This window comes from Quercus robur, chromosome 2, assembly GCF_932294415.1.
Source record: "Quercus robur chromosome 2, dhQueRobu3.1, whole genome shotgun sequence".
NCBI classification, from domain to species: Eukaryota; Viridiplantae; Streptophyta; class Magnoliopsida; order Fagales; family Fagaceae; genus Quercus; species Quercus robur.
This window is the reverse complement of record NC_065535.1, coordinates 25,657,181-25,670,551: the sequence shown is the minus strand read 5'-3', so window position 1 is coordinate 25,670,551 and position 13,371 is coordinate 25,657,181. Positions and strand designations below refer to the sequence as shown.

At 34.2% G+C, this 13,371-nt stretch overlaps 1 pseudogene; it reads right to left on the bottom strand.

The window, feature by feature from the left end:
* Nucleotides 1-1,014: 1,014 nt before the first annotated feature.
* On the bottom strand, nt 1,015-5,427 carry LOC126696691 (DExH-box ATP-dependent RNA helicase DExH18, mitochondrial-like; annotated as a pseudogene).
* Nucleotides 5,428-13,371: the final 7,944 nt, after the last annotated feature.

The following is a 13,371-nucleotide window of genomic DNA, read 5'->3' as shown; positions in this document are numbered from 1 at the left end:
AAGGAAAAGAATCCCTGATATAATTGAAATTTTACTAAAACATATCCAAACAAATTCATGACGAGGAAAGTCTTAAGAGAGAACAAAGATTAGTTGAAAAACAACCGGCAAGATGCATATATAGTAAAAATAAATAAACAGCTGCATTTCCTTTCCAGAAAACAAAACATACACCTCAACAAATTCATTGGCTTTTCCAAAAGGAGCAGTAAAAGCCTTCTTTTTATTAACTTTGAAATCTTATAATTTGAGATTTTTATATTTCTATTTTCTGCTGCTTATCATAAATTGCGCTGTCTCTATGCTTCTCATTCATCTAGTCTTATGCAAGTTCCACATTATTTATTAACAGAGCACATAGCAATTTCCTGATAACAGAATGGGGACACTTACATCCAATTTATCATTTAACTGTTAACATGCAACTGACATACATCAGGGAAAAGCGATTCTGGTCCATCTGTTTGAAGTTTCTCTGACAACCATAATCATCTCAGAGTTCCTAAAGTTTTCAACATGGACTTCAGCAGGGAGAGGGAAAGGGGTCATAAACAAAACATCATCATCATCATCATGACATAACCACTTTAAAATTAACTGAATTTCTTGCTCCTAATACGTGTCCCCATAAACAATAAATATTGTTAGTGACCTTTTGTGTTCCTACTCTTTGCTCTTTCACATAATGTTTCTCTCAAAATCTTTTCTACCCCCTTTCATTTTTTAATTGAAATGTTGTATTTCCTGTTCTAGTTTATGATCATTTCTTACTTTTATTTATCATGGCATGAAGGAAGTCAATTAGTACGTTCAATGCAACATCAGGATCAGCTTTTCATTTTCCTGATGTTCTCCATGGGTACAAATGGAGCCAAGATGAAATAAAAATGCAAAATGAACCACACAGAACGGTATCGGTTTAATTATTAATACAGATTCAGGACTGAATGTTGATTAATTTCAATTTACTTTAACACAAATTTAAACTTTAAGAAAATAATAAATAAAATAAAATGAAATGAAATGAAAGAACATTCATACCCATTTGGCAAACTGAATTTTTTCATCGTCCTCAACAATGATCAAACTTACTAACAAAGAAAAAATCCATACCCATGTGGAAAACTCATCAGAAATTTAAACGACAAAAACAACTAGAGAAGAAAATTCATACCCATTCAGAAAACCAAATGCTTTTCATCCTGTTTGATATTAGTCGCACTCACTGACAGCTTCTCCATCAGAACAAACCCAAAACAGTAAACAAATAGGAATAATTGCAATACATATGCGATTGCAGTAATTAAACCAGCTCCAAATTTGAACACAGCTGCAAAAGGATAAAGATGCATAAAAGTTCAGTCATGTCACAAAATGAACTAGTCATTCTATAAGCCTCAAGTGAGAAGGTACATACTGTGAGTAGCCTTTATCATTCTTGGTAAGAAGTTGAAGTACATCGATCTCAATCACTGCTGCATTGCAGTATCTACATTACTACGTATCAAAATACCTTAATTGCCATATTCTCTCGTGTTTGACAGTCCTAACATTTCAAAACTCAACCAAATGTGCCAACAGTACTAGCAAGATGCTGAATGATGCAAGCAGAATGACTAAAAATACAAAATATTTTAGACAAAGGGCACTTGACAGCTAACCTTCTGCCATCTTGTTGAGTATCTCATCTGCCAAAGAAAAATTCCAAGTCAATTATGCTACAAAAATCAATTACTAAAGAAAACACAAGCCAAAAACACTAACAAGCAACTTTCCAACAGAGATACAGGGGGAAAATCCTGCAGAAACTGCAGAAGGGCATAATATGCAAGTCATTGAGGAAAAGCAATTTTAGAAAATCTCAAATACATATAAGTGGCATCCACTATGAAACAAATGCTGGACATTGATGAGATAACACCAACAGTACAACTGCAATGAAATCATTAAATTATGACAAAATTGATCATATAAAACGCATCGGTAAAAGCTATCATAGCACAAAGAACGAGAACTTGTAGATGGTCATTCTAGCAATAAACAAGTGACTGAAAAAAAATATATAAATAAGTTGTTACAAGCATTGTGCTTACAAAGAGCAACAATGGATGTGCCAATGATATATTACACCAAGCAACCAATGCTCCAACCAACAGCCAATATATCATTGACAACCATCTAGATGTAATTAGCTCAGATCAATTACTTGGGCATGCAAAAAGTCTCCCAATTCCAAAATTTGTCAAAAATAAATAAATAAATAAATAAAAAGTTCATTAATTTATACACCCAATTTCATGCAACACAGAGGCTTTCACTTGACACTTCAGGTTCATTAGATTCATGAAAATAAATAAAAATAAAACCAATTCAGCAAGAAGATCACATCTGCATTAATTTTCTCTACTCTGTCAACTAACTTCTCTCACCCCCACCACAATCGTGAACTCAACAATGTGAACCCAGGAACAGCTGATCGGGAATAGTGATTGTGAAGGATCTAAAAAAATAAAAACAAATGTTAACATTATCTGGCTGTTTGGTTACAGAGATAATAGGATTCTGCTAAGTTGGCAACATAAGTGATTTAAATTTTGGTTTTTTTGAGGTGCGTATGGAAGGTGAGTTTTTAGTGTGCAAGTATATTTTTCCTCATTTTGTTCCTCATTCCTCATTGTTTTATGCAATTGGGTACTGCATAGTGCCAATCATCCTCATTTTTTGTCCATTTACCAAGTAGCAAATAATGTGGGGCCAATAATGTTCTTTCCTAGTAACAATAGTGATGTACTAGGTAATTTGGCGAGCAGGACTCAGGCAAATCCATTACATTTAAGATTCTAAGCTTTGAAACCTTTGGAAGCTATTTGTTGCAATTAAAAAAAAAAGGTGAAAGAAAAAAAAAAAAAAACTGCAAGAATTATTAAAAACCAGTGGCTAACAACAACAACATTATTTAACCTATATTTTATTCTTTGATCATAGCCTAAACTGGTAAGAAAGTAAACCTCAAGTCAAAACGGATCTTAATAATGTATTACCAATCACCAACACAATCATATCCAAGCAAATACTGCCAACATCAAATCACCATCATCCCCTTACCGCAGCACCATCACCCCTTACCGCAACACCCTTACACCACCAACCACCATCATCACCCTTACCACATCACCATGACCACCAGCACAACCATCAGGCCACCTGCAATTGTATACACCACAAATACATACCATCCTTGCATTTCACCAAAAATGCAATATCAACCAATCCAACCACTACCCTGTTACAGTTGCCACTAAAAGCATTTTGCAAACATGAATGCATGTGCACCAACCACAAGTTGGTAAAGATAAAGAACATCAAATCTTGTAAGTATTTAATTGAAATTGAATAATTTATAACCATACAAGGCAAAGTACTAGAGTTATATAGATAGAGAACCACAGGTCAGATTGAAACCACAACACATCGTGCTTATTTGAGAAGAAACTTGAAAATTGTGCCTTCTAAGGAAATATAACTATTTAATATATTAAAATGAAAACTCTACCAGTTCAAGATGAACCCAAACAGAATCATAATTTAGAGGTACTTACTTCTCATATAATTTGATAAAAGATCTTGGCCTCTCATAACCATCTGCCTTCTTTTGAGGCTTTAGTTTCCCAGCCAGCCTTGATTCTAGTTTCCAATTGGCCTTGGTAAGAGACTGAACTAACTAGTCAGCAACGTCCATTGCCATTGCCTCAGCCTTCTTCATATATGGAAAAGTTTCCTCCTTGAAGTGGTGTGATAACCACAATTACATAGACAACACTTGATGCTCAGTCTCAAGATCCAAGAGCTCTGCACCATTTCTAGCAGAACCCTTTGGCAAGCCCATTACAATATTGACAGGAACATTATGATTGACACTGAAGCAAACCTCAGGAGATGGTACATTGCTTTTGGGTCTCGTATATTAATTGGGGTATAATAAAAGTCAAAACAATCTTCAAGAGATAATCTGTGTACACAGAAAGTATGATCATGTCAGCCTTTATATGATCATGTCGACACAGAAAGTATGAACCATCTAGATGGCAATTTTCACCAAATTTATCAAGTTGATGGCAAAATGTACATTAGGGAGTTGCCCGTCAAATAGTTCAACTTGTTCAAAGAAGGGAAAGAAGATACCAACTTTCCGTACTTCTTCATAAGGTTGCTTCAAACACTCATCAAGTAGTCTAAATCTTCTAAATGCAAGGTCATTGCGAGTCCATCTGGATGGTGACTTCCTCTATGGCCAGCTCTTCCAGAAATTTGTTTCACCTGTGAAGCTAGAACTGGAACAATCTTGTCTCCATTGTATTTTGAAGGCTATAAAAAAATAAAATAAAATAAAATAAAAAAACAACAACAACAACAACAAGCGTTCCTATACTAAGATTTAGATCCATTCCCACAGCATATCAAATTCATTATCTTAATCATTGAATAAAGTAGCTTACCGTCTTCGAGTTTCTGGTGGCAAGGCACCATAAATTACACAATAGAGGTGATTGGTGTGATTCTCAATTCCCATTTTAACCTCAAATATCTCTTCCCTAAAAAATGCAACCACACAATCCCCAGAACAGACATTTTTTAAGATCTCCCAACAGGGTATTGGCTTCAACCACCAATGGCTTAAACCTCTCATAATGCTATTCATGCAATTGATCCCTAGTTTCAGCACAGATCTTTCAAACAAATACTTAAAACACTCAGATCCCCATATAATGTATCTCATCAGCCTTCAATCCAAGCAATGCCTGTGTCCAAGCATAACCCCTACATGGGTCTGCTATAATCTAAATTTCATCAATAACAGCAACATAATACAAGTCATTTGTCGACACCATTTTCCACTGTACAACTTGCAAAATAACCCTCAAATCTTTCCAAACCTATATCATACTCATCATCAAAAGCCATCATAGAATCACCAACAATACCCTCATTCACACCATTTTCCAATTCAACCATGGTTGGGTAGAGTAACCACCAACACTGCTATAACCCTCGTCTACAGTATGGAAGAATTCAACACTTTTCCCAACATCAGCATCAAAATCAAAATCACATTCTGATTAAACCATTGTCAAAATTACACACACCATTAACATTATCAGCATCATTAGTTATTGTAGAGCAAAAAGGGATTCGCATATTAGAGGAGGGTGGCAGAGCCTGTAGGTGAATCAAACTCAAACCCCTCGAAAATGAAGATGGTGAGAGACTGAAAGCGAATAATACCTGTATGGCTGTGTTTGTGATAGTGAGCGAGACACAACATTGGCAACCCACCACCGCGAAGTCCACCCAGTTCCACCACCCATGTCACGTACAATTTCGGCTACGGCTATTATCCGATCCGACCTTTCTTTTAAATAATAATTAATAAATAAAAGTTAAAACCAATCGTAACTGATTTTGTTTTCTATTTTCAAATTTTTGTTTTTGGAAATAGGAAGAAAAAATAATTTTATTATATTTTTGAAATTAAAAATGTGTTTAATTAATTGAAATTAAAAAAAAAAATTGTTTTTGAAGAAAAAAATAAAAAAATACTGAAATATATTGTTACTAGAATTTGAACTCTAGCGCTAATTTATTAAATGAGATAGATTTATTAAATCAAACTCATGTTTTCATTGGCTTTGAAAACTAAGAATTAAAAACAGCATTTTGTATGTTTTCAATTTCTTTTATAAATTGAATTTTGAGAACAATTTTTACTTTCTATTTATTTTAGGTTGTCAAATAAGTTTTTAAGTCTCAAAAATATAAAATTATTTTTGGAAACAGAAAATAAGAGAAAAACCAGTTACCAAACATACCCTTAAAGTTTTAAAAAAATTTAAAAATAAAAAATAAATAAATAAATAAAAAAACCAAATGAAAGATGACTTTCTCAACAAAAAACAAAAAAAAAAAAAAAAAAAAAAAAAGATGTTTTGAACCACATAATTTTGGCGTGACAATCACTTTGGGTGCATTTGTATAGGCTGTTACAAAATTGTATTTTTAATTTAAAATGAACATTTATAAAAAAAATATATATAAATAAATAAACTATAAAAAGTTGCTGTTGAAAATAAAGCTTTGGGTTTTAAAAACACTTTTTTAAGGCTCCCAAAACATCTAATCAAATAGAACCTTTACCAGTACAAGTTTTCATGGAAGGAGTTTAGATTAAGATTCAAATCTCCAACAATGACATTCCTATAAAGCGAGTAGAACGAACTGCTTATTGCAATTTTACTTAGATAAGGCTTTCGAAGAGCGTTGGAATTGACCGTCCAAAAGCATTTGCTTCCATTTTTTTAGGACTAACTGGACCATAAAGTTCAGTTTCTCATCTCAAACCAGCAAATCTTGATACCTTAACAGACTTTTAAATATCTGAGCTTGAAGTTGCAGACTCAACCATATATAGGAGCAACTTGGAGAAAAGAATGCTAAGTGGTTTTTTACAAGATCTTTTGGTAGAAGTAGAGTAGGGAACAGGTCTGAACCACTAAGTTGAGATCAGTAACTTGGGCTTTCGGCGTGGAACTTCACCCGTCTAATTATATTCCGTTTGTAGAGTGGAAGTCTTTTCTAAAGAGTGAAGCTCATCATTCAAAGAGGGGCAAGTGGTTCTCGAGGTTAGCAAAGTCTAAAAATTTAGCATGTTGGATGCACCCAAATCTTGTTAATCAAAAGGCGAATAGTTAACCGAGGAAGAGCCCGACTAAGCTTTTTGCCCATTAGGACGGAATCAATCGCAACACAATGGGGGAGGAGCAGGTGAAATGTTAGTTCTAGAGTTAGGAATTTAATATCTCAAACTTAAATAAATACATAAATAAAAGATTTTTTTTGGGGTCTCAACTGTCAAGGCTAGGGGCCCGTTTGGTTATAATTTTCAAAAATTGTTGTTTAAAAAGATGTGAAAATTGTGGTTTAAAAAGTGTTGTTGAACAACGTGTTTTTAGTGTGAATAAAACAAAAAAATGTGTTTGGTATCATAGTTTAAACAATATTTTTCAGTGTTCAAAAAATGTAAAATATGTGTTTGGTACGTATGTTTGGTTTAATAAAAAAAGCTGACCCGTATTAAATAACAATTTTGTAATCCCTTTTTTATCCCTTCTTTATCCCATTTCTTTCCGTCTTTATCCCTTTCTCTTCAGTCTTCCCTTAGAGCAGAAAACCAAAAAGCCAAACCCACGCCGTCCTCATCTCCATTGATGCCAAAGAAGATCCACGGCTGGGCTTCACGGTCGTCGTATCTCATCTCCACCGTCAACATTCCAAGATCGAGCCCGAGATCGAGCTTTTGTCGCTGCCGACGCATCACTCGAAGATCCAGGTTCGAATCTCACTTTCACCTTGCTTGTCAATGGGTTTTTGTCTAAAGAGTAAACATTTCCTTCTTCACTCAGATGTCTCACTTATTTGTGTTTTTTGTTTTTTGTTTTTTGTTTTTTTTTCTTGTTTTTCCTCACCAATCAGGAAAACCCATTTTTCCAGTTCTTTGTTTACTGTTAAGAGAATAGTTGATTTACAATCCAAATATACACGCCATACATTCTCGAAATGTAGAAGGGTTTTCTCAAAATCTTTTGCTGTTGAAACAATTTTTGATTTACAACCCAGCCGATTTTCCATTTTTCTTAACACTCTGTTTGGTTGCCGAGAAAACGTCGGAAGATTAAACAAAAAAAAAAAAAAAAAATTCTAACAAATCTGAGAACTCTATATATTAATAATTTGTTGTGGTTTTTCCTAGGGCTTCACAGCAACCAAACTCCAATGTTACTTGCTTGCTGTTTGAAATTTGAGGGTCTTTTGAGTGTGATTTTTAAGCTAATATGAAATTCTCTGTAGTTGATTATTAGTTTCATTTGTGAATTTGTACTGTTAGTTTTAGTTGATTGGGTGTAGTTTAATTACTCATGAATTTGTGACAGGTTTTACTGAATTATGTTGAATTCAATTTGGATATGATGGATATAATGTGTTCCTCAATTATAGTGAGCAAAACAAAGGTTTTGTGAGGTTTGGAGCCCGTTTGGTTGGTTTTCCTTTATAGCTCTCTGTGTGTTAATTGTTTTGATTCTTTATGTCATATGCTGTATTCAAAACTTCATGTTAATTGTAGCTTTTTATAGTTAGGACTCCTTGTTTGGCTGTTCACTACATATAGAATAATACTCAGCATCTAGTGTTCTTTTGTTTAGCTAATGCTCAGCATATAGAATACTGCTTAGCGATGGCTGCACATACAAAGATGCACAACATCTATTTTTCGCACGGATTTTACGTCATGGTTCGTTTCTCCTTACTTTGTCATATACAAAACAACCTGTTTTTATTTATTGCCAATGTTGATTTCCTCATTATAATGTATCAAGATTGTAGCTTTTTATTGTTGGTAATTGGTACTCTCAATGTTTGGCTAATACCTGCATATAGAATAAATGAATAATGCACAAAATCTACTGTTTTTGGTTTTTCACTTAATATAGTATACACGTTCAACTTGATATGATGTCTCTCTGAGGCTGATTTGTAGATTTGAGTACTGTCGATTTTCTCTGTTTGGATTCTGTGAACAGTGGTTGTGCTAGAAAAAATTTTGAAAGTTTGTAGCCATAATAGCTTCTGTTTACCAAAGTATTAGAGTAATTATATCCATCTTAATTCTTAGTTGCCCCCACATTCCCAAGTCAGGTGTGTATAATAAGGGAATCTCTTTGAATAACCTTCCTGTGAGCTGATGCTAAGTACTGTTTTCATTCCCTAACCACACAGGCAATGCAGCCTGATTGGTCCATTGCTACTACTATTAGTAATATACTTGATCTGCGTAAACTGTTTCTGAATTGTAAGTTTAGTTGTGTTAGGAGATGTTGTAATACTGCTGCCCATGTGGCTGCAAAGTTTGCATTTAGATGTTGTGGAGCATGTTGTTTCAATATGTATTGTATCCCAGCAGTGATTGCTGATGCTTGTAAAGCTGACAGCCTTTGTTTCGCTTGTTGAATGATAATGTTGTTGATTAGGGAAAAAAAAAAAAAAAAAAAAAACCTTCCTGTGATTGCGTTGTCTATATATATATATATATATATATATATATAAAAGGTGCTAAAATGTAGAATGAGTTCAATTAGGTCTTAGCTACAATGTTTATTAAGTAACAAAAAAAATCGGGCTAATCAATAGTAACGACATGGATTCCTCAATTGGGCTGCTTGGATATGTTACTATAGTGTTTGTTGCACGAATGGATAGCATGTTCAAATGGTTGTTTAATAGTGTTGATTACATTTTGTAATATGTAAGTGAGTAGGCTTGTGGCTTCTTCTTGCAGATGTCAGACACAATGCATGACGATATTGACGATGGCCTTCGGTTCCGAAATTGCAACTGTTTTTGTGGCTTGAAAGCAAGTGTGAAGATTTCGGATAAGCGAAATGAGAACCAGTACAGGCTTTTCCAATGTTGCCCAAAGGACACATGTCGGTTTTTTCAATGGGGTATTCCCTTGAAGACGCCATTGTCATATGCGGAGGATTTCCAGCAACTACAAGAAGAGCTATGTGTATTGCAAGAGGAATTGAGGGTCATACATGACAAGGTCCACCCCTCAGACCAACCAAAGAAAATAGTGAAGATTAGGTTCATTGCTTGGTGTTTGTTTTTCACCGCACTTGCACTATTGCTAACTATGACGATGTTGTAAACCAAACTGTTATGATGATGTGTTAATTCCTACTATGTAATCATATTATCTTATTATGTACTACTAACTCCTTTTGAACTTGATGCACTGTGTAATATTTTTAGACAATCTTGAGTCATCCATTTTGCTAGTGTATACAATATGTATTGGGCTGACTCTTGATTCTTACAATAGTATGTTATTGGTTTAATGGTACTTTTATAGTACTGATAATTTATTAGAACATAGGAGAATTGTAAGTTACAATTCTCTTCTATTGATGATAGTAATTATTTGACAAAGTTATTATTGATGATAGTAACTATATATACTTGAATATAGGCCATTCATTGTCAGGATATTGCCTCTATATCCACTTACGCTTAGCTTCTCTATCGTACCCGCAAATGATGATGCTGAGATATCCGAAGGAATGAAAAAAATGTAACTAAGCCCGCAATATATTCTTTAGTATAATAAATAAGTTTAATTCATAGAAATTAAAGAACAGTACATTACATAATCATCAATCATGAGGCTGGGAAATAACCCAAGAAGTCCTTATTAATAATAATAATCCATTATTATCTGTTGATCCAAGGCTACCTATCCTCTCTCCAACCACGTTGACAATAGCTAATCATATTTTTATAGTAACCAGAAAAGAGAGCCAACAAAGCATTAACTTTGATTCATGGAATAGTGATACCTGCAAAAAGGAGAAAAACGAAAAAAATGTCATAAACACAAAGCATGTATTCAGTTAACTAAATGTTTAATTTAGGTAAAAAGACCAAAACTCTTCATATCAAACTATATGTAATTAATTAGCTTGATTAATTCATGAACTCTCTGTTGATTGAAAATAACTTAATTTTAAATAAGACTTGTCCGACTTTCCAATATTTTGTAACATATATAGAGAGATTGAAAGGAATGACTCATCCTATAAGAGTGAATAATTTCTCAAGATAAAGGAGAGACAGAGTACTTACTCCCACATTTGAAGTGGCGAGGAACCCTGTGACCACAACCTTCAATGAGGCGAATTGCACGATTGATATCAATAAGGGCAGTCAACTTTGGTGTAACGACAGTGCAAACACATTCAATATGGGTACAAGCCTGTGAGCAACATTATGTTGGAATAACAGTGGTCAGTCATCAGTATTGCTATAGCAAGGGAAAAATGGTTAGAATTACGTGGCTAAATTATTAAATTTATCATATCTCAATAGACTTAAACTTTTGAGACATCGGTTATTTAACAAAAATTGGTAGACGTAATAATTTCTTCTTAATTAGGTTGCTTATAGCAATACAACCAATAATATTTTTGGTGTTTTTGAGTGTTTGCGCAAATTGAAATAAAATCCTGATCAAATTGAAAATATTTTCAGTTGACAAAGCACTACTGTTGAGAAAGGTGTAAAATAATACTTTACCACTAGGCTCAGGCATAATACATTTTCACATACACACACAAAACACACCAGTCCCTTTGCAACCCTCAGCAAACCAATTAAGCAGCCCTCCCCTCTTATTAGCAGAACTAGCTCAATATTCGCCTAAGTCAATTAATATAAGTGAGGTATTTCTTATGTTTAAATATCAATTAAATAATATTTTTTTTTAAGTTTCTATTATTTGATATTTTATCTTTTCATTTGAAAATCATTCTTCTTACTTTTGAAGATGATGCAAAATAACTAATTAATTTTTTGCAAACAATTTTTTTAATTGATAATAATGTACTCAATGTTTTTGTGACAAAAATATTGATCATAATTAAGTAGGATTTTTTTTTTTTTTTAATTTTCTTTGAACATAAACAAATCTAACAAGTATTATCACTAAAATCCTATAAAGGATATATGTATTTGGGACAAAATAGAATCTAGCTTTTCAAAAAGAGGGAGAGTAGTGTAATTGTGTGAAAGCCATTCAAAAAGTGACTAATATATGTTGACAATCCAGCTTCATGGGCAGCCATTAAGTTCACCAAAAACAACAGTAAGAGCCACTGCAGTCCAAATTAATGAGGCTCACTACCCCGTTATACAAACCTATAACAACAACAAAACGCAGTAATCTTCATCTAGACTTATACAAAGTTCCATGTCATCCACATTTTAATAAAATAATGCCCAAAAAGCTCAATCATTGAACAATGTAATCTGCCCACATAGCAGCAGTTATCACATCACGATACTCCGACATTGCTCGTTGTGCTTGAGAATTAAAAGCTTCTTCAGTGCCCCCACTGCCTACGCGTGCAACTCCTGCTAGGTTTGCGTCGTTGTTACGCACAAATGATCCTTCCCACACATGGAACATTTCATCTGCCCAGTTATACATGCGAATAAAGTTGTGCAGTGCACAGCAAGCAGTCACAATCACCCGTTGTCTAGAGATAGAGAAGGAGTGCATTCCAGTCAAGATTGGGAACCTCGCCTTCAAGACGCCAAAGCATCGTTCAATCACCATCCGTAATGAGGAATGCCTATAATTGAACAACTCTTGTCGGGTACTAGGCTACCAGTTTGCACCCCGAAACTCTTGGGCATGGTAGCGTGTGGACTTGTGGGGGGGGAGGAATGCACTGCCTATTGCGTACCCCGAGTCAATGAGGTAGTACGATCCTACAATACGAGTGATAACCATTGCCAATTAATGTTACCCAACACAACTATTCTTGCTAGTTCCTTACTACCAAAGTGTATCTAGACATGTATGTATACGAAGCATGCACTACAGTTTTTTTATGTCAGCTTAAACAATGAGTGACCATGCAGTGATTGACTTTAACTTACTACTCCATGAAAGCAACTTTCCCTAGTGAGATGACAAACTTTTACACGGCCTTTTATCCATGATATAAAGTGCTAAATATGAATCACACAGTTCATGTATTGAGTGAATTAGTTTAGATATAATGAAATTATCTAGCTACCAATCAAGTGCAGTGTATAGAAGCTTTTTTTTTTTTTTTTTTTAACAAAAAGGACAAAATATAAAGTAGTTACAAACTCGTTGACCTCAGTTTGGATTTCTAAAAGTGATCTAACGTAAATATCCAAATTTAAACAAACCCATTAAAAGACATTCATGAATAAAATATGTGACATGAGATTTAAAAAAATATGACATATAAACCACACAACCCACAAAAATTCACACCCTTTTTGAGAATTATCATAGACAAGAATTTCATCCTGCTACTCCATAATCCCATTTTGAATAGTTTTTCACATCTGTAATATGCTACAAAATACTTTGGAAATGCGAAGTCAGATGCAATAATGATCAAATCGAAAACCAAATGCGGTAAAATTTTTTTTTTTTTTTTTTACCTCTAGGCGGCCAAGGGAACTCATACTCGGCATGTCCAAGTGCGTCCTGCATGACTCGTGAATCATTTGCACTCCCTTCCCATCCCGTATGCACATACGTAAACTGCATGTCAAAGTTGCATGCACACATCACGTTTTGGGTGATATCACTCCGTCTATCTTTAAATGCGGTGGTCCTACCAGATGGGGCAAAAGCACTTATGTGCGTCCCATCGATAGCCCCCACACATTTCTGTAAAAAAAATAGGTAGCTGTAATTAATAAATTACACTTATGTGC